The following is a 26,141-nucleotide window of genomic DNA, read 5'->3' as shown; positions in this document are numbered from 1 at the left end:
AAAAAAAAGAAACATTACAAACACTAATCTAAACTTTAATGCTTTTTTATGGCCTGGTGGAAGATTATTGCCCAACAGGCCTTTTGTTTTCGCCCCAGATAAGCGAACCCTACCAACGGACCTGGGTTGATAACGCATGTAATCCATCCCTGGTACAAGCCACCTTGTTTTTTTTTGCAATTTATATGCTAACACCACTACATCGGGGGGGTTTTGCGTTGGTTCGGGTGTGGTAGTTCGTTTTGCATCTCAGCCAGAATTGGTACGTACAGCGAACGTACAAGGGTGGTCACGCGTCCTCAAATTTAAACGGGGTGCGTCAATGCACCATACATCGAAGCGAAAACTGCATTGTGTGCATCTGCACAGGCTGAATGCATCCGTTCGTCTACTTCATCCACAAGTCTTCGTACGTTCTGCCTTGCTTTCTTTTTCGTTGCCTTTTTTTTCCTTCTCTGGTATAATTATTCTCCTTCCTACTTCTAAATCTTTGTCCAACAGTCCGTCGTGCAATTGCATTTTTCGGCATGTTTGCTTTCATCTCGCTCGCGCTACATTTGCCATAGACGCGCTGCTTCGTTTTATCGTGGCGATGCAGTTCTGTGTTTTCGGGAGCAGTGGCTTCGTTTTGTTGCTCCGGGTTTTTTTTACCCCCCGATACGAACAAGAAACAAACAAGGGTTGAAGGAAGCTGTTGATCTGTCCGTGCAAAACGAAATATGCCGGGAGATCAGTGCTAAGAGTTCTTTTTTATGAGGTCAACTTTACTCTGGTATTGGTGTTAGTGTGTGTGTGTGTGTTTTTGAGAGAGACCGCGTTGCATCTTTTGCGCACAACTTAGAACACCATAGATTGAGACGATCGAGGATCCTTCGTGCGAAATATATTTATTTATGCAGCAGCTTCGGGCACGGTAGGATGCACGGAAGGGAGAGGGGGAAGGGGAGAAGCAGATGGCGATGGTGGGTAGTAGGGTGGGCGTGTTGATGATTGTTGAATTTTGAAAGGGCGATGACCTGTAAGGATGCATCAAGAGGAACGATCAATCGTGTATTTAGAGAACAGCAAATAGAAGGAAAGCGAACGGACAGAAGACACGCCGTTGATGAAAAGTCGATAATCGTTGATGAAAAGTAGAATCAATTTAAATATATTAGACACGGAAAATGAAGTTGAATTATGGTGAGCCTGAGAGTTTGAGCTTATATGGTGTGTAACTATGTTTCTATTTTCAAACAAAATTAACTTTTCTGGTTTGGAAAACTTAAATTATTTCTTTGGAGGACGATACAGCGATAAGAGCGGTGTTCCAATTTCTATTTGGCTTAACCCTCTTTACCCTTCTAGGCCTCTGTTCTGTTCACTGTATTACACAAATGGTTTGACAGCTGTCAAATTTAAACTCATGGCTTTTGACACATAGAACCGATAGTAATTTATGTGGACTAAATTCTAGTGGCGCCATCTATGTCTCAGAATAAAAACTTATTCACACATCGTATATCTCCAGTTCCTCTTAGAGAACTGCTTCCAGTCTGATCTACATCATTCCAGAAAACTTACGGATTGAGAAAAGAAAGCTTTTTTATTCGATCTCTCACGCTATTTAAATTCGGCAATGAATTCTACTTTCAACTAGACTAATACAAGCTGAATGTTTTCTTGGGCATCATTTTTAACCTAACCATTTTCTTCATTTCCTTTCCTTTGTAATCGTTTACGGATGTTAAATAAAGTAAGAAAAATGAAAAGAAGATCCAACACGGTAAAACACAAAAGCAGCCGTATAGAACTTGCACTATGGTTAGTCGACGGACAATTATTAGGTGGAACAAAAACAACAAAAGGAAAACCACGGGGTGTAATAGCATGAAGAAGATGGTTTTAAATCCACCTCGCTTTACGACGCCTGTCCCGTGCGGATGTTTCCCCCCCCCTCTTTGTCCCTGGATGCAATTTTTTCGTCTAAGCGCGTATTGCCTTCCCCTCAATTTTTCTTCCCAGTACACATGCACACGCACACACGCTACCAGACAAAATTCGCAGTGGTATAGGTTGGCACTGTATGCACATGCACATTTTTTTATCTCTCTCTCTCTCTCTCTCTCTCTCTCTCTCCACTTCGGCCGGTCGTCGTTTGTTCAGTTGTATTGCTGCACTTCTGTTCTCATCACCTCAGGTCACCACCGCGGCCACGTTGCCTACGAGAAGCGGACGCATGGTGGCTTACGAGGTGCACCATCTGTGTATGCGTATGCACCTTATCTTCGTTTCGGGTTTTTTTTGTTGTTTTTTCTTTCTTTCGGGGTTGGTAAGATGGTGCAGTGTTGGTGGTTTAAACATTTTGCACTGGTATTGTGCGGGCACTGTATGTGTGTTTTTTGGGGTGGTGAATTTTCGGCTTGTTGTGTGTGGTGGAAACGTCTTTGAGACGCTTCAAATCTTCATGGTTGGTTTGGTGATGTTTGACAGTGTTTGTGCCTGGTGTCTGTGTGTGTGTGTCGGTGTGACACACTTGAATTTTGGAGGTGTGCGTGTGTGTGTGGATTTTTTTTCAGCCTGCTTCCGCTCTTTTGTATTTGTTTCGTTTTGATCAATTGCTCTAATATATTCGGTCTCGTTCATTCACTTGCCTTTCTTTCCTTCCTTTGCTGATTGGGAGCGGCGAGTGTGCAACTTAGCCAGACCCTTTAGCCGAGCCGATGCATTTCGCATCCAACAACCTATTTCGAATGTTTCGGCCAAAAAGCGCTGGGGGGATCTTTTTAGATAGTGCGCACCATCATGGTGTTAGTGGCCGTACAAAGCTGTCCTATGAGCGGGTGGGAGCGGTATTGAGGAGGGTGTGTGTGTGTGTGAGAGAAAGAGGTTAGGTTTGCGCATTTGATCAGCTCCTATCCTTGTGCGGGGTTGCGGTGGGTCAGGAAGGTGGTGGTAGTGCTGGTAGGCCACATCACGAGGTCAATGACCAAAAAGCGGAATTTTTGTGCAGTGTGCAGTGCAGCGCTGCGCGACCAGCTCGATTTTACCCTCTTCGTACGACTGTGTGCGAATGGAAGAAGCATGGAAGCGCCAAAAAACTGCATTTTATAGCTGAGCTGTGTTTGTGTGTGTGTGCTCCGCCAATACACAAAAAAATCAAAATTGGACCTAAATTGTGCTGGCCTTTATGCGCCGTCCGTCCTTTTCTGCCGTGTGGGTTGATCTAGTTTCCTTGCACATTTCTCTCCCCCCCCCCCTTCCCTCGCTGACTCGTTCCTTCCCCACCACCCGGTTGCTAGTTTTTTTTTCGGGGGTTGTTAGCTTTGCTACTCATGCTCATGCGTTGTTTTCTTCTTAGACTGAGAAGGTTTGACTCGATCTGGGAGGAAGTTTGTGATCAAGATGGGTTGTTAGTTTCGATGGAAGAAGCCAATTACAAAAAGGCAGCGGGTTCGCCCGATGCGTTCCATCCAATCAGTAGTTGTTGCCTTTAGTTTTTGTGAAACTTGATGCACCATGGTTGAAACTTGACTGCAGTCGCTTGAGCGGTGGTCCGAAGTAGGGGGACGAGGTAGTAAGAGGGATGATCGCTATTTTGGGTGCCCATTTTTGAGCTGCACGGTGTGTTTGGTTTAGCGAAACTTGCTAACTTTGGTGGGTGCTTTGTGTCCTTCATTTTGAATTTTATTTTTCTATTAAAAAATCGGAAAGATGAGAAGAGTTTTTAAATAACATTAGATTTATTCTTTCACTTAAAGATTTATTTTGATAAGAAACTTTTTGTTTGTTTCAACTACAAATAGAATTTTCTCGTGCCTTTTTTCCTTACAAGCACCTTCACAAAGAAAGGCTTAATTATTTCCGCCCCTTTTCTTGAACATGCAATTTAGGAAATTGCACGAAATCTCTTATTATGACATTTTTTTGCAGTTGCTGTTACTGTCCTGCAGATGTTTCTTCCTTTGTGTCATTACCTGTGTACCTGTTTACAATGCAGCGCAACAATTGAACCGAGACAAATATTGTCGGCGCAATTTTCGTCATCCTGGTTTCGTTGGAGCTGAGAAAATGTTTGTTGTCAGTCGGCTTTGCTAGAGCGCACGGGACCACCACCCGACTGGGGAGGAATCGGTAGAAAATGACTGGGAAAGAAATTTAGTAATTACCACGAACATCCTACCCCAAATGCACATTTTACACGCAGTCACACACACAAACACACTGCATCTTCAATGTTGGGAAAATAATGACCGAAACGATGAAATGAAATTCGCTTAAATTTTTTCCCCTGTTCGGTGTAGTAACTGCTGCTTTCTTCTCCCAAGAGGGGTGTCGTTTTTTTGTTGTTGGTGCTGACTGTAACGAACGAACTTAATCTGAAGCAAGAAAAATTAACCAATTCCTGATTTCTCCTCCGTTTCTTCTGACGTCTATTGCAATGCAGCAGCAGAAGCAGCAGTTGGCGCTCGGCTGGAAACAAATGCACCCCCGTTCTGCCCACGGGTCTGCCCACTCCATCACCACTAGATACAGGTTGGTCCCTCAATAACAGGTTTCGTGTCGTGATCTCTGCGCGCGATGATGGACCAAAAGATGCATCGTTTATAATGGGTCCACTCCTGCTAGCAAACACATAGAGCGGTTGGGGTTGCATTTTTAGTTTTTGGGGAAACATTTTTGGAGGTCGTTGCCATTTCGCAGCGGTTTAAATTATTGGCCATTCTATCTCTATCTCCCGTTCGCTTCGCCGTGACAATTTTTCATCAGCAGGTTGTAGGGGAATTCAGCACTGAGTTGACCTGTACCTGGTGTACTATATAAAATTTTTCGTGAGATGATATTATAGTTCAAGATACTCTTAATTCATATCAGTGTACCAAAAGAATATAAGGGAAGCATAATATTTATTTAATGTATTTTTTCAAGAAGTCCAAGTAATGGAAATTAAATTCCTTTTTACATTATCTTAACTACATCTTCGTTTATTGTGCCAAATTGTTTCAAGGCTTAATGCTTAGGAAAGTCTAGGAATAGAGACTCAAAGAATTGTTCGAAGAAAAAGTTCATAATGCATCGAAACGCACATAAGACATCCATCTGCTTAAAGCTTACATTTTTTTTTCGGTGGTGCAATTTCAAGGAGCGTTCCCAAAAAAGGTGGCAATTCACGGGAAAACCGGTTCGTCCGCATTTGCTGGATGAAGCTATTTGTTGGATATTGTTCACGTATCCCAAGCCGCCAAGAGGCAGCCGCCGAGATCCGGCCGTCGTCTTTCAGCACTCCTACTAGGCCTGTCTGCATGAGAAAAAGAGTAGATTTTTGCCTAAAAATTACATTCTCCCTTCTCTCGGGCATTTTCGGGAGGTTTCGTTTTGCCAATCATGTACGTAGGTAGATCGCCGGGCAGGCGTGCATCAGGATGCAATTTAGCGTTCCATGATGGTATCCTCCTATATTTTCTTCACGCTGTACCCTCGCACATCATTACCCTTTTTGTGACTTTTTTCATCTCGCTCGGTTTTCTTCTTCTCGGATCTCTTTCTCACCTTCTTTCGTTTTAAAGTCTGCATCATCGAAATCATTACGAGAGGATATACAAGTTTCAAGTTGCAAGTCTTTGACATACTTCTGAACCCTGCCAAGGATCGTAGTGGTGCGCGTACCGATTGCGTGCTTTGTTGATTTTTCATACCACGTTTCCTTTTACTGGTGCGACCGGTTGCAGCTTCCCTTTTCCCTCTAGCCCTGTCCCTCCCTCCTAGCTGGCCCCGGTGCATTTGGTTGCATTAGCCCAAAAATACACTGCATCATCATCTTTGCGGCGCGATCATGTGAAGATCATGGGAATGATGCATTTCTCTACAAACGGCACTCTGATGTATTGGTATGCACTTATGTGTGTTTGTGTGTGCAGTGTTCCTTTTTGGTAGCGAAAATTGTAAACCAGGATGATGATCGTGCCCCTGGAACGAAATGGCGAGCGTCTGTAAGCGTCGATGTTGGCTTTTACTGCAAATGGCGCCGTCATTCCTTTCTTTTCCGTTTCAGTTTTTTGTTTTCGCTCTGGTGTGTACCCATTGCTTTGTGCATCGAATGCATCGTTGGCTAATGCATTGCACCACATTTCTTCCATCCCTCGCTGGGTGTTGAGATCATATGACTTTGATCGATCGATTTTTTGTTCTCGTTCGTGTGCATTAACCCGTGGCCGTCTTTCTAAAAAGAGAGCAGCATGTGCGTGCAGATCCGTTAAAGTAAAAGGATGCAGATTATGTTGCGCAAGGAAGAAGAGAAGCTGCAGTAAGCGTTTGGTTATTTTTGTAGGGAATCCAAAACCAGCTTTCTGATCAAACTGTGAAGCTGTCGTGGTTACGGTACTAATAATTATTGGTGAAAGTTTTTTGAGGCGGCGATAAAGCGCTGTATAAACTTATGAACGAATTATGAATAACTGCCTGCAGTTGAGATGGGAATTATAGAGGAAAATTTCCTATTAGCTTTTAAGCCACATCTTAAGCAAAACAGAAGCTGCCTTTTGTTGTAAAGAATGTTATTACTCATATTTTTAGATTTATTCCCTATACTGAAACACTGTACGTCAATATAACTCCTCAATACTGCAATACTTCAATCCAACAGACATCGTTTCCTATTGCTTTCAATTCTCCTTTGGGCGTTGCATTCGCCTTGGCCATCACGTGATTCACGGATGCAATTCGGCTGTCTTGTTTTGCAGTTGTCCGCGACTGTTACACGTCGGTTTTAGTGAAAGTGAGTTGCAATAAGTCGATTTTATTTTGTGGTTTTATTCATGGTTTTAAACCCCGTTCGACAAGCAGAAAAAAAAAGCCAAGACGAATCCGTCTGGTCGAAATAAATCCGGATGGAAATTAAATTCCCTCGCTGCCTGTCATCGTCTTACTCAACAGTTTTATTGAGCTGGAAGTTTGTTTCTTACATTACTTTGACGCAAGAGAGGCTTTAAAAGAGCTTGAGACATTGAACATCATCGTAAAAAAAATATTTAAAACAAATTCTTTTTTAATTTTTTTTTTCAAGTTTTTGAACAAAACGTGTTTGTGTCCTGCCAATTGCGCAGCCAACACCATTCGAGTTCGGTTTTAGGGGATAATCGTTAATTTTAGTACCGTTGCGTCCTTGTCGAAAGTAGGTAAGCGTCCAGCAGGCTGCAAGTGTCTACATACCCACCGATGAAACAATCAGATTGGCAGCGGACCGAACTCCCCACCCGAAATTGCATTTACCTCACAAAGATTGTTTTATCCGTTTTGGCTGACATTTGGTGATGCAATGTGGGATAGCGACTTAAAAGGGCACAAAGTAAGTAAACCGAATAGGCATCACGTGTTTTTGTTGCTGTTGGTTGTTTGTTAATTCCAGCACTTTTATGATTTGTGCACCATGGAATTGCACCTTCAGAAAGCAAGGTGCGTGAGTGTGTGGAAGAAACGTGTTGCGCGGTCATTATTATTCCGTATGATCTGGCAGCACTTGGCACTTGGAGCTGTTTGGCAGGTGATTGGTATTATTTTCAAAGATTAAATTTCGCATTTCTCTCTTTGAAGTTGTACAAAACCTTGTGCTCAAAAGTGAAACAGCGAGTTTTATAACGTTGATATTTTTAAGAGAGACGATATTGATTAATGAATATGAATATGTCTTACTTTAATAACGTGTGTATTTACAAAACAGCTTAATGAGAGCTTTATTAGCATTAAGACAGTCTATTAAGCGTTATAATCTTTACTTAAATTGGTTCATAAAGCATATCTGGTTCATATCTGCATCTAAATCAAGATGTTTTAAAATCCTTCAGAAGAAATCTATTCAGAAAACTGTAAGAAGTAACATTTTTGTTATGAAGACTTATCAGTTCCAAATTTGATCGATATAAATTCAGTATAGATAATAGAAAGCCTTAAAATGCTGTCAGGATCCTGGAACTAGAGTGAGAAAATGCACTGAGTCGTTGTTCGAATGCTACTATTTACTAGAATGACCTGATGTTGACCTGATCAAAGTTATACCTGTAAATTCTTAAATTGATCTAACAATAGCACAACACAGAGGTTTGAGACTGCCAGGGACCTGGAAGTCTCTTCAACACGTGAAGTAAATTAGCACTGAGGTGAGCTCATAATTTTTTTGAACAGTCAAAATCATGAATTACCTAAGTTACGAACCACGTTAGTTCGCTGAATTGAATTGTGAGCTAATTTGTTGTGAAATAGCATTTATAGTCATTTTCGTCCACAGCCTTTTTCGTGGTAGGCAGTGGAGAATCCTTGCAAATATTCATCAACTGTTCAACTGTAACGAGATAAAAATTCCGTTGAATATATAACCTCCAGGTTCATCTTTATGAGAGTTCAGCACGTTGTATTGACATGACCATATCAATTATTATAAAAAATAAAATAATGTATCTGTCATTTGTTATGAATAAAATGTAGTAGTACCATGAACTGTGGTATGTTGAACTTTCATCTCATATCTAATATGTTATGCCATTTTGTATATTATTTGTTTAATAATTACCTGAAATGATTTAAGTTTTCAAATTTTTTCCACCAATTTATTATTCATCGATTCTAAAAAATTTCATTCCATGACACCATTTTGTTAACGATTTTTGAATTTATGGTATCCAAAAACACGCATTCATCAAACGTGTCATACAAAAAAAAAAGACCCAAAAACCCCTAAAAAAAGAGTCAAATTTTAAAATGCCAAACTGGAATGCATTTTCTTGTATGCGCTGCTAGGCAAACACGGATCGAACGCGGGGCTTATTATTGGTTTTGTTGTATCGCGTACGCCGCTTCGTCCCAGACGACCGTTTTCTGCTCGCAGGAAAAGATCATTCATTCCAAATGCAAAGTACATTGTCTGGCGTGGAAGTGGAGTAAGATGGAACAGGGAATGGAAGGGAGAGGGTTTGCGTTCCAACTGCGTTTGACCTAATTTGCGGACACATTTTTTTTTTTTTTCGTTGTTGCTTGCATTTGTGTTATTTCCGAAGAAATCTCTCTTGGGGTGGCGCGAATATGGAGTATTTATGTTTCCCGTTCGCTTGCAAGGCCCGATAGTGATGACTGTTGTTAGACTGGCCGTCCTGTGGGGTGGTAAGGAGGGAAAGCGAAAGAACGAGACGAAGAAAGTAAATATAGAATAATGCACAAAAAAGTGTATATGAGTGCTGCCGTCCTTTTTTTTTTTTTTGAGCTCTTCTCTTGCCCCACAACATGATTTTGACGAACATTTGGTGTTTGGTGTGCGTGGCAAGAGTCTTCCTCTTGTCCGACGGGATGCGCGCGATAATGGTGACCAGGTTGACGGGGTGGAAAAGACGAAAGCCTTCTGCCGTCAAATATAAATAGAGGTTTTGTTGCTGCGTCGTCATTGACGGTGCTGGGTGTTGAAGTGAAACCCGCCAAGCATAGAGTGATGTCAATGCACTCTGGGATGTTGGTGGTGGGCAATCTCAAGCGCACACACTCGGTCCGGCATCCACACCAACACACGAACGGCCAGGTCAAGCCAAACTTTGGCTCAAATGTGTACGCCGGCCACTTCTTGGCAGTTTGATATCTCTCGCTCACTCTTTGGCTCTCAACACAGCCCCCCCCCTCAAGAAATGCACTTCCTTCGTCCGTTTTCGTCAGCTTCATTGGTCAGCCGGCTGTGGTTTGAAATGTTTGCTCCAACCCGAAACGGCGAAGAGGAAGAAGCGTTGTTTTGAAATTTGTTTGCGGCCCAGAATTTTTTGAGACCGAAAATGTTTCACACCCTGCTGCACTGCTGCTCAACGGTCGACCGAGCGCGTGATCTTAAATCTACCCTCCCCGCGTGTTGAGGGGGTGGTGGCCGGGAAGAGAGAGAGAGAGGAGAGAGGGGTGGGGTGCATCATTGCACTCTACACCCTGCGCCACCGGGGTCTTTTTGTTGTTGTTGCATGCGGTATGCAGAACATGTTGACTAAATGTGTATTTTGCATTCACCAAATGTCATCGAACTTTGGTTTGGGTTGTTTGCAACGATGGTCGTTAGCGTGCTGGCACAAGTCTAATCGTTCAAAGCAAGCGCTGGGCCAGAGAAACGGTCGAACGGTGATAATGAAGGAAGGAACGATAGCAAAATGAAAGATGACCGTGCCTGAACTTTGAGGTTTAAAGGTATAGACTATTTTACCAAGATTTTTGATTATATTTTACTAACCTCTGATAATGAGAAGTTTCCTTAAAATGATTAGTTCAAGCAAGTCAGTAACCTATAAAATAATATTTCCTATTGAGATCCCCTTTGTTTCCAATTTTCATCCCCAACTAATCAATTCTTTCTCCAAACTTCCTGTTCCACAAATGATCAAATGCACGGGATCGTGTTGAATTCTCGCATTGGCGTAGCGCTTCCAAGAAAATCATTTCAATTCTTTGTTAACATTTTTAAAGCGCAGACTGTCTGACCGTACCACTAGAAACTTCCATCACCACGCCGTCCCTCAATTCGCCAAACCGTTTCCTCCAAACCCAAATCGTGCTGAATGCAGTCACCCCAGGTTTCCTCCCGGCTAGACATCGCCCACTCTCCAAAAAATCAGCCAAGGAATGATGGTCTCCCCTAATAGCGGCGGCTCTAATGTAACCTTGAAATCTAACCAAATGTGAGTTCTTCAAGAGCAAGGCAAAAAACCAAAACGAAACTAAACGACGATCGCAGGCAGACAAAAAGCAGGAATGATGATTGCGCTTAGAGAGCGCGAGCGAGAGAGAGAGAGCGAGCGACAATGGGGGTTGCAAAGAAAACAGACCCACACACAAACACACACACACACCTAACCGCAAACAAATGTTGCTTGTCTAAAAAGAGCGCAAAAATGAAAAAAAGGAAAACGATCAAATCATTCGTCTGTGTCTGACCTTGAACGCGAGACCCAAGCGCATTAGCGCGTTGCACCGTGTAGCAGCAGCAGCAGCAGCAACTATGCGATATGATTAGATCGTCTGCGACTTTCCTAGGAGTGGGGTTACGAGAGAGCGAGCGAGATCGAGAGAGAGAGAGTGTGTGAGCGGGAGCGAGTCGCCATATTTTCAAGGGGTGAAAAACAGAAGGGAAGTATGGAGCGATGCGCGATGGAGTTCATTCGCACTTCCTTCGTCTGCGCCAATGTCCCAACGTCCCGGTGCGCGACTTTGCTAGATTGTGCAGCTTAGAGCTACGGAAGAGGGGACGCGCGAGAAGGGGAGGAGGAACCCAGAGGAGGGTAGATAAACCTAACTGGTGTGGGACAGGGGGCTCGTTCGTTCCTACGCGTTGCAACCCACCCCAGCACCCTCGGGAAGATAAAGTTGCGGCGGGGACCCTGGCTGGCTGCCCAAACACTTGACGCGTGAGTGAGTGAAGAGAATAGCCCGCTGAGTCGCTAGCACTCCATCTCTGTTGCACCCTATTTTTGGCATTCTAATGCAAGTTGCGGTTCTTTTTCGCCTTTGCTGCGTGTGGTGTAGACACTGTTGTTGCACTCTCAGTAGGCGAACGGCCTGGTGCCTTTCCGGTGGTCGGCCGTACGATGTGGTAAGGGAAGCAACAGAACCAAAAAAGAGGTTCCACGATCGTGTGTTCCCACTTTTGTCGATGACACCCGTACGTCCCAACGAACGACGAGCGGAAAACAAAATCGAAATAAAAACTGCAACAAGCTTGCACACTGCGAATGGTTTGATCCAAAGCGAAGGGGTTAAGTTTGAGGGTTTGCGGCTGGTTTCCATTATTATTTTCGGCTACATGTGTGTTCTGCAGGGCGAAGTTGGAGCTAGGGCCAACAGTACGGCCGCCGAGACAACATTCAGTACCGTGGGTTAACTCTTCTTGGACGCACCGTGGAATAGTTTGCAGTCTTCTTCTGATGTACTATTGGAGATTTAGAAGAGGAAGATAAAAAAACGCATCTTGGCCAGACGGGGCGGCCTGCTAGACTGAGTAATGGCAATTCTTCAATTCCTTCTTTTTTTCTTGGTTGTTTTTCGTTCCATTTCGTTCGTTCGTGCGTTGTTGTCTGTTTCTTTGCGATTTTATTACCGATTTCTTACTAGCCTGTCTGGAGCTGGGAATTGTGTCCGGGAGTTATGATGCAAATAGCCTTTTTGTTACTATGTGGTCGGTGTGGGTGTAACGATGTGATTTGATCCGTCTGCCACAGACATTTTTTTTGCGATGGTTTCTTTATGAGTTTCAGCTAATTAGATTGGAATAGTTCGTAGAAAAACTGGCTAAAGCATTGAAAGGGTAACTAAAAATTGTCTGGAATGGCTGGATGAATAATATTTAAGAATGACAATTAGAAGTTGGAATCGTTACTTTCACTTTTTCAACTATCCGCAATTTTTTTATATTTTATAAAAAAAACTATATCCCAAACACTGAGGATTCTTAAAGTTGGTCATATTGTAATTTTTTGTATGTTTAAACTTTTTCCGCCGAGCTTTTTCTGGTTTCCTTGAGTTGATAATACTAATAGCGCTTCGGCCAGTTGTTAGTTTGAATTTCTTAGGGCTAAAAATCTTATAGAAGACCCTAAAACTTTATTGTAGTAAGAATAGACAAGATCCAGGAATAGTATTGTAGAAGCATTTACTCTATGCCATCTTTTAGATTTTTTGTAGCTATATGAGCAAAAGATTTTTTAAATTTAAATTATTTTATTAAAACATTTTGTTAAACCAGGCCGTTGTTTATGAAAAAAAATTGTTATACTTCTAGCAAAGGTTATGTGAGCCTTTAACATTCGAGCTCAATGAAATTTTATTCAAAACTTTGTGTGAAATAAGTAAAATTTTTAGTTTAAAAATAAAAGTAAAAAAATACCATTTATGATGCTATGACCAGCCGGACCTGGTGGCCTAGTGGTCTATATGCTAGGTCTTACGTTGGACGAAGCTGACCAATCAGTCAAAGGTGTATGGCTAATAACTCTCGGAATTGCAGTGCCAAAGCAGTAGAAGCTGATGTAGTCAGGCTTTCGAGATAAAGATTCTATGATAAGGTTCTTATTCTTTGTAATATACTCACTGTAGAACCGGATAATGTCCACATTATATACTAGTGTGTTTAAGTACTTTTTCTTTTATTTGCTACAGAACGACGGGGATATAACCTGAGTAAAGTTTGTTTTTATTACAGAATTCACGGGAACCGTACTCTTAGTCAACTGTACAATCTTATGATTCCTTTTATGGCATTTTGAATTGGTAACTATTGCAACCAAAAGAGTATCAACAAAATGTATTAATTTAAACGTTCATTATAAGTTACTTACCAAAACAGTGATCTAGTCAAAACATCAATAACATAAGCATTTCAAATATAAAAGAATATGTCCTGCTGACTCTCCACAGAGCTCCAAAGAAATGAGAGCGAGATTAAAGAGCATTTTCTTTTCCAAACTCCACACGCCCTAGACACGGAAAACTTCATGCATCTTCAATGTGCGGCACCAGGTTTCGCCGCCGTACGAGATGAGCTTACAGCATGTGTCGCTCCTACATCTTTGCACTCTCAGTCGGTCGGTCGGTCGGTCATGGTTTTGCTATTCCCGGCCGGTCCATCGCTCACCGTGCATGCAGCCGCCTATGCACACACATACGTCTTCCCGACAAACGGCATGGCATGTGTGTATACTTTCGATTTCATTTTACCCCCAACCACCCCAACGCCGTTTTCCCACCCCAGTGCTGTGGAAGTGTGCCTAGGTCTGGGCCAACATGCCGGGCACGATACAATCAGCGCAAGAAGCAAGACGGCGGACACACAGCTGGCACACACTGCTACAGGGCGACGGGCGACAACGAGCAGCAAGTGGCCCACTGACGAGCGGACGGCTAGACAAAGAGCAGCAGTACTGAGTGACCTCCTTCCAAACGTCTTCCTCACGTACAGGAAACGCAAGCGAACGGAGCGGTGCGCGATGTGTTGCGCCTTCCGAAGTACGTACGTACGGTCGGTTGCTGCACATTTTATTCCACACGGACTAGCGCACTCTTCTAGTTCTTGCTGTTTGCAGCTGGCTTCTTGGGTTTCCCCACTTTTGCTGGTTGGCATCCAGACGTGCGCTGATCTAACGTCGCCTACTTCCGTGCCGCTAGACAACGTGTTTTTTTCGCGTTCTCCGCGCTGGTCTGTTTCTCCGTCTCCGCCAGTTGCGTTTGGCTGATTGGTGGTGGTGGTTGGTCTGTTTTTTATTATTATTCCTATTTCTCGCCGGTCATCGTCTGCCGCGATGCTGTCGTCCGTGCATCGGCAGCAGCAGCTTGACCTTTTTCTTCTGCCTTCGTCGAGGTTTTTCGTCTATCGTGGCGCACACTCGTTCTGGAGGGTCCGTCAACTAAATTCGGTGAATTCTTGCGGCGTTGCAACACCAGTCCACCCGTTTGCTAGATGCGGCTGCCATTCGGAGCTTCCAGTCTCTAGGAGGTTTCGCCAAGGTCACGATAAAATAAGATTAAAGTTGTTATGGGAAGAGGAGGCGATGCATGGCGTAGCGACCGACTCGTTTGCACTCGTTCTCCGTGCCGTTTCACGTTCTGTTGCACATTTTCTATTCGTTTTGTGCCGTGCAGCCGTCGGTTTTGGGATTGAAATTGGAGCCCCTTGAGACGGGTACGATTTATCTACGGGTACGAGATCGTTCAATGCATCGTTTGACCACATTCGGGAAGATTCGTCTGCGCTGTCTAGCGGGCACAGGATAAGACTAGGTCATGCGGACTCGTATGCTTTTGTTAGGGAAGAAAATGGGAATGTTTTATTTTGCATTCACGAGAGACGCTCTTTTATTTTTGAATTGTAGACTAATTTAAATTTTTAAATACTATTCACTTCAGTTGGGGGATGTTGCGAGGAATGGTCTACTGAAGAATAATTATTGTTGATTAGCTAGATATTATGTCTTTTCGGCTGGTTTTGCTTTGAAGCGTAATATTTCTTTTTAAATTTAATAGGTCCATAGTTTGAAGAGGTTGCTTTTTGCATAGCTTACCATCTCTTTGAAGAATGAATCGTGTTACTAAACTGTTCTTATTCTATAATTCGTCAATGTATATGTAGAATTCCCTAATGTGGCAACATGATGAAATATTCTTCAGCAATATAATCCCAGTTTTATTTATTTATAATTATGACGGCATGTGCCGTCAAATCCCAGTTATAAGTAATTATAATAGCCAATCAATCAGTTCCAATTGTTTCATTCAAATATATTTGAATCTTTATTTCAATACAAAATAATCCTGTTTATGGAGAAGTTTCCAGTTAGTTCTCTTTTAATAAGACAAAAACACTCGCAAATCAAAATCAAATACTCCAGTTGCACACTCAAGCGCAATAAATATTACATGCTTCTCGAAATCTTCCAGAGCGAGCGAGTTCTTGAGCGCTCTTCTTTATGTGTTCTGTTTTATTGTGGACGAAATCTTCCTCTTGGGCTGGCCCGGGTACGTGTAATGTGTAACTCGCGTTTTTAAGCAGCATAATCGATCGTGTCTCCCGTTCGCGTGTGTCATATACCTATCCTAAACTCACACACACATACATTATGAAAGAAGGAGCCACGAGTAGATAAAATTTAGTCCCGCTCGAGGAAAAAAGCTTCTCGGTCTTAAAACCGAGCCTTGATAGAAGAACTTGCCGGAGAACCAAATGTGGTGCGAGAAGGTAAGGGAATGAGTTGGTGGAAGAAGGTATGTAAATGGCATGTGTGTGTGTGTGCGAGTTTGAGTCCGTCCTCCGTCGGAAAACTGCGGCAGCAGTCAATCTCTCGCACTGGTTACCCGCGCTGGTGATGTTATTTTTCCGTTTTCCATAATTCGCTTTCTTTACGGTTTAAAATTAAAATGACTTATTTATTCGGCTGCCATTGGAGAGTGAAACCCCGCGAAAACTAGTCGATCGACGTGATGGAAAAGAGTGATCTTAACCCACGAAACGAATGACTTGGTACTGTGGCTCGCTTTTGCCAACGAAAGCATCCAATTGCTCACTTTTTGGACCTTAAACTTTCGGGATGCTGTTTCGGGATCGCAGCTTCACAAAGCAATCAAGATTTTGTGGGTAGATTTGTAAACAAAAGTGAGCTGAGTGCGTCAGATCTCATCAGGATGTGAAACTGTTCTGGTTTTCTGGGCTGTTCGATCTGGTTGCCATTTTTCGATTTTATTTCGGCCCAAAATTGTTTATTTGGGACGAAGAGCGAATATCCTCACCACGGCCAAAAAAACAAAGGGGTAATGAGCACACGGAAAAGGATTTCGTTAGTAGTCGTCCTGTAACCCCTGGTGCACCCTCACGCGAAACAGCCCCCCCCCCAAACCCCACCCTTGGAGGCTCCACGTAGAAGGGGGCGTGGAAAATTGCGCTAACGTGTGTGCTAACGTCGTTTTTCGGCTGCCCGGGTTCCCTTTTTGGTATCCGCGAGATTTTATTTTATGTGTCATTTATTTTTCTACGCATGTGCCTCTCGTTGTCGTTAATGCTCACTCTCTCACTCGCTTTTTATTTTGCTTTTTTTGGGTTTTTTTTGTTGTAGCTGTTTTTCGGATATTGCTGTCTCGTTCGTGAAGCTTACGTTGCACAAAAAAAAAAACCATCAAACCGAGGCTCCTTGGTCTCGCTTTCCCATTTGGCTATTGGAACGCACTTTCATATCATTACAGAGTGTGATATAGTGGTGAAAAGCCGAGTGACAGGGCCGTGGGGAGGGAGGGGGGAGGGAGGTCTGGGGGGCATTTAATAGGGAGTGGTATTGTTTGAGTGGATAGAGGCTGGAATGGTGGCAGTTGAGTGGAGCTGGTGAATTGTTAAACATTAGACTAGAGGCAACAGCGAACATGCTGTGGATGCTGCTGCTGCTGTTCGGGGATGCCAAAAAGGATGTAGTGAAAAGTGTTTCCTGTGGCGAGGGGGATTGTGTGTGTGTGTGGTGAGCGGGAAGGGGAAATTTAATTTGGTTTTTGTTTGTTTGTGTGCGTATGTGTGTGTGTGTGCGCGCGTTTTTTGCACCATTTTCCACCTTTGTTTCAATGCTCAAAAATTAACCAAATACAATCGCCCCCCAAAAAAAAGGGGTACGAAATAAAATGAAATGTTATTACTGCCCGAACTGCAGCAAAAACACAAACACACATAACATAAAAGGAAAAAAAAAACATCGCTCATTTACGCCAAAATTTCACCTTTTCTGGGTGGTATTGCCAATGAAGGATGAACAGCGCTGGGAAAAGAGGCGCTCCAAAAACCCCCGTGCGTCACCGAGTACGCACGCACGTACGCGAAGTGAATAAATCATATACGCACACAGACATATTCATGCATAACATAAGACTACTTATGTCATAACAGAAAAAAAATGAAATTAACTATGTAGAATGATCCATTGGGTCGCGTTGTCGCTCTTTTTTTAATTGCATACACAAAACTCCCAAGTTCCACGACGTTGACATAAAGAAGAACAAGAGGGCCTGTATGGGGGGGGGGGGGGAGTTCGAGACCTGGAAGAGGGGTTGGAGAGGGTGGCACGATCTATTAACATCTCGCCGTTCTAATTAGCTAAGCTATCGATCGTGTCTTTATAGCATCCTCTTCGCAACTTTATAGCATCATCTAGCAAATAGCCTTAAATTATTAACTACACCTGATTTTTTTAAATAGAAAAACAACCACAAAATGCACTAAAAAAGACATAAAACAAGTAACGCCATACGTGATCTCCAGTACAATAGAAAAAAAAACTCCCGAAAAATGGCAAAAAAGAATACATAGCTGAAATCACGCCATTCCACGCATTACTCAAACTCTTTCACATTTTGAAGTATCCAAAAACCTCACCCAGTCCTCCCATAGTTCCTTGGCTTGGTCGCTCTTGAGTTCCTCCTAGAACACACACGCTCTCACACACAATACATGTCCTCGTGCGCCTGTTTGGTGGTGGGATACAAAGGATTTTTAATGTGGAGATGATGCGAACCTCGCATGGGTAGCGGTGTTCGTAAATGTATGTACAGCACGTGATCAGACGTGCCACACGAGGTGTCTGGGAGGGGCGAGTGAACAAGGGGTGAACCTTTAATTTATGTACAAAAATTTATTATAATATCCGCATCAAACAGTACGCAACCAAATAGTCATGCTGATGTGCGGAGAACGGAAAGCGGGAACGACAAGGTGGTGGTGGAGGAAATCGCCAAAAAAGGGGGCAAATGAAATGAAAAAAAAATCGCTAAAAATCTCCCCACACCACGCACACACTCACAAGCGTTCATCGAGAAGCTGGAAAGGATACGAAAAAACGGCCAAACACACATACAGCGTCACAATTTGCTGATTCTTTTTTTTTTGTAGGAAAATTCGCTTTTCCGAAAATTAGGAGTAGTGGCAAGTGTGTGTTTCCTTTTTTAAATGAATTTATATGTTGCCATGGTGACGTGCCCACGCTCCACCACACCCACCGCACTGTCTGCCGCGCAGTATAGTTGGCGTTTTTTGCATCCCCTTTTTTGGTTCTTTTTTTTCCATCCCTTTTTCTATGCTCAAGCATAATGATGGTTCTAATATTATTTCCCCCCATGATGTTGCTTCTTCACCTCCTCACTGGCACAGACTCCCACATGTGTACATGTGTGTGCGGTTCGCTCAACCCCTAATCATCTTCTGGGTGCACCAATACAAGGACACCAATTGTATGGCGCGTGTGTTTTTTACTCTCTTATTTTGCTGGTGCTCTTCACCATCCCGCGTAAAAATTTCTGCCAACTGCCACCTTCCAGTCCACCTCACCCGAACACCGCCGGAAAAGGGTATTCGGTGGGTTGAGTTGGGGAGGTCGAGGCATTTTCCTCTGGTGTTGTGTTTTACCGATTTTTACTCATTTGCTTGTAGCCGAATTATCCACCGCAGCGCGCACCACGCTTCAGTCCCTTCGCTTCAGTTTTCGCCGTTTTTTTTTTTTGGTTCAGCACATACGTTTCCTTTTTTCCCTCCTCATCCCTCAGGACACCGCCTTTCTTCCCCGTTTCTCCTTCCTAAAGTCGTTGATCACATCACCATTTTTCGTCACGTGCCATCATCTTTTTCGGCGACACATTGATTATATGAGCATGTGTGTGAGTGCTGCCCTGGCCGTGTTTTTTTTTGTCTCATTTACCTTGGACACGTTTTCCCACCATTGCCATTACCTGCCTCGATCGATCTCTTTTTTCCCTATTTTTTTGCGTTTTTTGGTATGTGTTTTTATACATATTGTACCTATGTGCTTGTTAGCAGTGGAAATCGGTCGTTTTTGTGTTCCAGAGGCAGAACCAAAGCCAGATTTGTGCTCTAATTGTTTTATAATTTTGGTGTCATTATTTAGTTTAATCGAATATTTAGAAAAAAAATGTTTCCCCTTTTTTCGACCTAAATTTTGACAGTTTTTGCAAACGGATTGGCATTGAGTGGAACTTGTAATTGATACTAGGTAATACCAACGTGCTTAATTGATAGGGTCGTTTGGCACGAATGACACATAGTTTTCATCAAATTAAAAAATTTTTTTTTAATGTTTTTGAAAATCTAGTACGTTAAATTTGGCTGTATTAAGCTCACAAAAATTTAGTTAGTTTAGTTAGTGTGTGCTTCGTCAATATAATACATAAATTTTCATAAAAGTTATTAATTGTTTGTTTTTCATACTTGGAAACTAAAGTCTTTTCTGTTCATGGTTTTTGGTTTCTGTTGTTCAGTAATGAAATAATTAATACTTAATTTTCTAACCTAATAGAAATTGGGTTTTTACAAAAGAGACAACAATACAAACATTTAAGTAAGATAGTTAAGCTCATTTTTTAGCTCACTGATTTTTACTGAAATGGTGTCTTAAACAGCTCTCGAAAGGATTGTTATTGTTATCGTGTGACTGAACAGTCTAATTGATTAACTTCATAAGCTGATAGAACTACTGAGCGAGCTTTATTAAGGCCATGTATTTGTTTGGTTACTGATACTTTCAACTCATAAAACTTACCACACATTTTCTAAATATATTTTGAATTCCTATAATATGTGCAAATTTTATAAAAAGATTTTCAAGCCTCTAATAAGATCCAATTCGCCCCTAATCGATTGTGTATATAAACAAAAACGAAAAAAATAAAATAAAATAAAAAACAAAATCTAATTCCATTAGTATAGTTGTGCAGCATCCCTATAGGAACATTTACAACTTAACTGAAATAATGTCTCCCTGCTAGGACCACCTAGCACTAGTTCGCTCTTAAAATTATATAGCTATTAAATTGAATAATATATTCAAAATGGCGTTTTAGCCCCAAAAAGAAAAAAAAGAATAAAAACTCACATCATTTTCCATCATTTTTTATTTCGTTTGTTGTTGGTGCTGTTCTGTGTTCACACCAAAATCTCCCGTTTCTCACAGAGACAATCTCTGTTTGTGTCTGTTTTCCCAAATAAACGATGGCCGCGCGTTTCGGTCACAGCACCGGCAGCATTATGGGCTGACCATCCATATGTGTGCGTCCATATAGAAGGCCCTCTGGTCTGGGTAATAGGTTTGGTTATATGCAGCACATTTTTCCGAACTCATTATTATTTTTATTTCCTCGGACAAAACGACAGCAAAACTGGACGGACACACACAAAAAAAAAAAATGAAAATGAAACATAAAATAAGGGAGCGAAAATAAAATCGATCCCCATTACACTATTGTGTGCTTGTTTGTGTGAGGCTGTGTGTGTGTGTTTCATCTATCATTTGTTGTGGGCTTGGTTAGTGAAACCGGAGCGGATAAAAAATGTATTATAAAAATCCGCCACCTCCTTTTTGGCGGGTGATACCAGCCCACCATCGGACGCTTCCCGGATCCCGTCCTGGGCTGAGCGCGGGACCATTTTGCGAATCAAATCCAGAATGAGGCCCGCGCCCCGTCGTTGCCGGGCCAGCCTCTGGACCTTTATTTTGGCAAACGAAATTTTTTGAAGTGTTTCGCTGGACATCCTTTCCACGGTTGGCCACGGGGGACAGAATCGGGGTTCGTATTTAATAAATATTATCGATTATGTGTAGCATCATTTATTTATGGCAGCTTCACTGGGCATGGTGACCGACGCAGGCCATTCCATTACGTGGGGTGAGCTTTCTGCAGCAGGTGCAACTAAAATATGGCTAAGCTTTTGTTGTACGTGGGTACCTACGTGCTAGCCAGGATTTCCGGGCACGGTAACCGGACGAATGATGTGCTTCAAATGCTGCTCGATGCGTTGTAATGGAACCGTTTGACTGATTTAAATTAGGATTTCTCCTAGTCGCGGCAGGAAGATATATAGAGTCCAGGTCCAACAGGCAGGAAGAAATAAAGAGCTTTACACTGGCCTTCGTTCAATTCTTGAAAACTCTGCCTAAGATATTCGACTTCAACCATGCCTACCTTGAAGGCGATATAATTGGCTTTCCTGAGCTTGGCGACAGCAAAGCAGGTTGCTTTAAGCGTCAGCATTTAAAGCAGCCCCAAAATTTCCCCAGAAAACACCAAACCTATGTATCAAACGCAAACCGAGGTCAAGATTATACTCCCAATTTTGCCCCAATCGATGCCCGCACGACAAACACGACGGCCGAGATGCTGTTTTTGCCACTGTTTGGTTGATGGTTTTTTTGCTCCTACTGCTGGCGTTCCTCTGGGGCGATTTCCATCAGCTGTGGAAAAAGAAAAATGCCACCGCACCGGAAAAAACGGCGCAGAAAGAAAAGTTCCACCGAATCTCCGCCCCACTGGCAGGAGGTTTACTCTCACGCCAGACCGTTGCAGGGGGTTTTCGCCTCTTTCGGGTGCGAATCTTCATCAGGCGAAGTATCTGGACCGAGTTCGGGCAAAGTATTCAGGGAAAAAAGGTAATTGTTGTTTGGTGTCGGGTGGGTGGGGGGTGCGGAAATGACACCCCACGAAAGCTCGGCGACGGATTCTATCTGTTGCGCGTACCCGTGTCGTGTCGGACCGTTTTTCTTAACGGACCATTTCTTGCTTCATGCTTTTCACCAAATAACCTAAGCTGGCTGGCCATCGTACCAGCAGCTAAAGCTTCATCGAGGGGAGGTTTTCGGAATTGAAAGGACGCTGTGGGTGTGGGTGCATGTGTCTCGTATGAGGAAATGTGGGAAAGTTTTTCTCACTTTTTCCTCGTCAGGAAGCTGGCAGGATTTCTTGTTTGTTTTCTCCGAGTGTAAAAAACCTGAAGGACTCGCGAGGAAAGGTTCATCCGTATTCGTCGGCACTTTTCTCACCGTGTGGTGGTCACAGTCTCTTGGGACCAAGATTTTTTTTTCTTCCACCGGCATTGCAGCCATTCGTACGGCGATTCCAGTGAAAGGCACTTTAAAGTCAGCGAAGGCACTACCGCCACAGTAAAGCAGCACGGGTCTCAGGTGAAAGTTGGTGTGATGACATGCTTACTGAAGTTTTCAAGGTTGTTCTTGAATTTCAAACAATGATTGCAGTATTTGTATCCCTTTTTCTAATTATTTATAGGATATAATTTTATTTAGAAATCATATTTTTATTTAAATTTAAACAAAATGAAACAGCGTTTTCTTGACAAATTCATAATTCGCTCATGCCAGATACTTTGTAACATTACATTTTATCAATAATTTTTAAATGTTTTTAGTTCAACTATAGGGACTGCTAGCAATACGGCCAGGCCGTTCTTTATGAATAAAAAAAAAAAAAAAAAAACTATAGGGGCTGCTTAAACTCACCGAGATGGGATGATCAAAATTAATAAATTCATTATCTTTAAGTTTACTAAAATATATGTGAATTAAATTTTTTATAAACCTCTTAAATCTTGTTACTTATTTAATGTTTACTGTTTTAATACTATATTGTGTATTGTTGATGGAAAAAGATCTTGAAAATGGTTAGGATGTACTCATACAGAATAAGTTTTGAAAAAATCGTCAATTAAAGTACTCGGGACGATCACTAGGCCACTGGTCTGTTACACGGCAGGACCTGATTATTATTATGCTTTCTTGTATTTCTATTTATTATTTTATGATTATCCTTCTGCGATGATAAAGTTAAAGAAGCCGGAAATGATAAGCCTCTTCAAGTTGTAGAACAAAAGAAGGAACAAAAATTACCACATAAATAAAATCTCACTTCCTTTCATTCAAACTAGGACACGGGAGGTCTGATCACCAAGTCCTGACTAAGAGCGCTACCTCTCGGAAGCAGTTATGCTGTCCATTTGCAAAAAAAATCCATTTAATGTTACTGTCAGCCGTTTAGAGTCTTGTAGAACCAGATCTAGTACAAGATGATCATAAGTAGAAACTGAGTGCTGTTCTTGCACTATTTAAAGCGTGACATTAGCTGAGGAAAATAAATGTTGTTTATTTTAATTGTTTTGTTATTCATAACCGTTTATTTACAATTTTCCTACTACCTTCTTGAGGTCCTCATATCAGATCGTTACCTTTTTTTTTGTTCATCAAGGACAGTATTACTGGCAAACTTGTTTGCATCATTCAAGCAAATTTGAAATTCGACTCTTAATTATCCATACATCTAGAATTATTTGGCCACACACCAAGAAATCTAGTCGCATTTACACCACACTGCAGTGGAACTGTCGTCCTGTTCTGCACTTTCCCTCCACTAGCGATTCCTTTCCATCAGCGCTTCGGCTTACTGCCGATGTAATAATTCAACATATTACAGCATCAATTCCTCTTTATGATATAGCATTTAGACGCCAAACAGGACGCAGAACAACGCCCTTGTCGGGTGACTAGGGGAGTGGGAGGGGAGCTCTCGTTACAGACACATCGGAAAATGTAGTTCAAATGCGCTGCTATTTCCTTACATGCACACAACCGCGCAAGGAATAGAGCGTGCTCGGGTCGGGAGTTTATTTTTTTTTTGTTCGATTCGTTTCTCCTTCTTTACTTTCAAGACCACTGCAGATATGCTCCCCAGTTCCTGCGTCCTCCTATGCCTGGCCAGCCACTACTACCACGGCATTACTTCTTCTGGCGGCCCCGGTAACGCTAGAATGGGTCGGATTTTTGTTATCCTATTTCCGATTTTTTTTTGCCCGTTGTGTTGTTTTGTTCTCGCTGCTACAGTCTCTCACTAATACAGTGCGTGTGATGACTATGTGTCGGCTATGTTACGCAACCCCGCCCGTCCGGTGGCCCCCTTGTGGCCGTCCTACCATCTATGTACCTGCCACCATGCCATGCATATTCCCAGCATCCCAGCCCACGGTAATGTATGAGAGGGGGGGTGAGTGGGTAAATATGGGTGTTTTTCCGGTCGTTTTTTTCCACCCCCTGTTCATTTTCTCGCCGTTTTATTACCGTTTTCCTCTCTATAATTCTAAACTACATTACAAACTACCCTTATTTTTAAACATTCGCGAACGCGCACGACAGCCAAACTCCACTGCCGACGAGCGCGGCCAACCCTCCTAATGCTTATGTAAAAAAGGAGGGCGCTTTTCCGCCGACCAACCCCTCCCCGCTCGCCCGAGCGTTTCCCTCGAGTGCGCTTCTAAGTACCGAATAAAAAACGACGACAGTGCGCGTCGCCTCTTGTGCTACTTCCAACCCCCGTAACACCCCCACCACCCCCTATTCAGTTTCTCTATCACTCTATCGCCATTCGCGTTTGTACCCGAAATCGTAAACCGAAATAATGATGCAAAAAAAAAAATACACATTACACCCAAGCAGCGCAGGAAAAACTGGTGGAAAAATCCTCTGAAAAACGCAAAATCGGTCGTTTTTTAGTTCGAGGGAGAGGGGAGGGGGAAGGGGGGAAGTGGGGCGGAGGGTGTGCAGATAGTGGCATCCCATAGGTGGGGGAGAGGAAGAGAGAAACGAATCGCGCAGAATGAATAAAAAAAATTGCAGCCTGTAAAGAAAACTGCCATAACAGGTCTATTGACATGAGCCGGAGAGCACTCAAACATTACCCCAAGTAATGTAATAAAACGTGCTCCTTCCCGACGTGCGCGCTCGCGCTTTTAGGTGCTCGTGGAAAGCGGAAGGAACGGGGAGGGGGGGAGGGGGTATATACCCTACCTCCACCCCCTCCTTCCTCAATCCCGCCACCCCATCCAACTCTAACACTGCTCTAACCGCTAAGTCTGCCATTTCGTGTGTTTTTTTTCACTATGTATTTTAAAAAGTCCGCGTTTTTTCCGCAGCCTTTTTTCCATTTTCCTGCCCGTCCCTCCCCGTTTTTCTACACACTCACTATTCCAAAACAGTGAGGCGCGCAGCACACTACACTCTAAAAATTCTCCTCCCTTCCGTCCGATCTGCCGGCAGCACAGCGACTTACAAACACTGACACACGCGACGGCCAGGACGAGCAAAAGGGCCGTCATTGCTGCTCTCGCTCACTCACACAAGCGTGATGTGATCCGCTGCGTTCATTTTAGAGAACAACATCTCCCCTGTTTTTGGGGATGCTGGGGGTTGATAGGGAGGCGAGTAGGGGGAGTGGTGGAGCTGCCACCCGTTATAAAATAAAAAATGTATATGTGTGTGTGTGTGTGTATGCTTGGGAGGTATGGGAAATGTAGGGATCGACTCCTTTGCCTTTTCTGGTCGCGAATTTTCCATCAAAGCAACGCGGCTTCAACCACCCCTAGTTAGACCCGTGCCGTCGCCATTCCCCCCCCCACACGATCATCTTCCCTTTTTCATTTTTCCCTTTTTTGCGCGGCCCATTTGCCCTTCTCACTCACACACACACACAGTCGCATTAGTCTTCTCTGCATTAGAAGAGCGCATTAGAGACGAGTAAGCATTTATGGCTAGTGTAGTCGTGTTAGCGGATAATAGGGGGGAGTTGGTAGGAAGGCTCCTGGGATGCTGGAAGTTAGTTAGCAACTTCGCTAGATTCGCCTCTCACTTTCGCTCTCGCTCAGAAACCTTCCCGCCCCCAGCCAGCCAGCAAAACCGATCCTTGAAGCAAAGGATGCCGGCGCGAATAAAAAATAAAACACTAGCTCGCTCTCGCTCGGTCATTCCTTCTCACTCTCGCACTTACACCTCCCGTGTTTTTCTTATGGTCGCGAT

General features: G+C 43.0%; 1 protein-coding gene across 7 annotated transcripts in view; it reads left to right on the top strand.

The window, feature by feature from the left end:
- LOC118504541 (broad-complex core protein isoforms 1/2/3/4/5) overlaps nt 1-26,141 on the top strand; it is a 99,703-nt gene that overhangs the window by 12,944 nt on the left and 60,618 nt on the right. For 6 of the 7 annotated variants that reach the window (XM_036039130.1, XM_036039131.1, XM_036039126.1 and 3 more), the window contains exon 3: nt 4,427-4,515. The exons of the other annotated variant lie outside the window; for it this stretch is intronic. The gene's annotated coding sequence lies outside the window, so the exon portion shown is untranslated. The remainder of the gene's footprint in view (nt 1-4,426; nt 4,516-26,141) is intronic. 7 annotated transcript variants of the gene reach the window in all.

This window comes from Anopheles stephensi, chromosome 2, assembly GCF_013141755.1.
Source record: "Anopheles stephensi strain Indian chromosome 2, UCI_ANSTEP_V1.0, whole genome shotgun sequence".
Lineage (NCBI taxonomy): Eukaryota > Metazoa > Arthropoda > Insecta > Diptera > Culicidae > Anopheles > Anopheles stephensi.
Note: the sequence above shows the minus strand (reverse complement) of the source record. Positions and strands in the feature narration are given on the sequence as shown.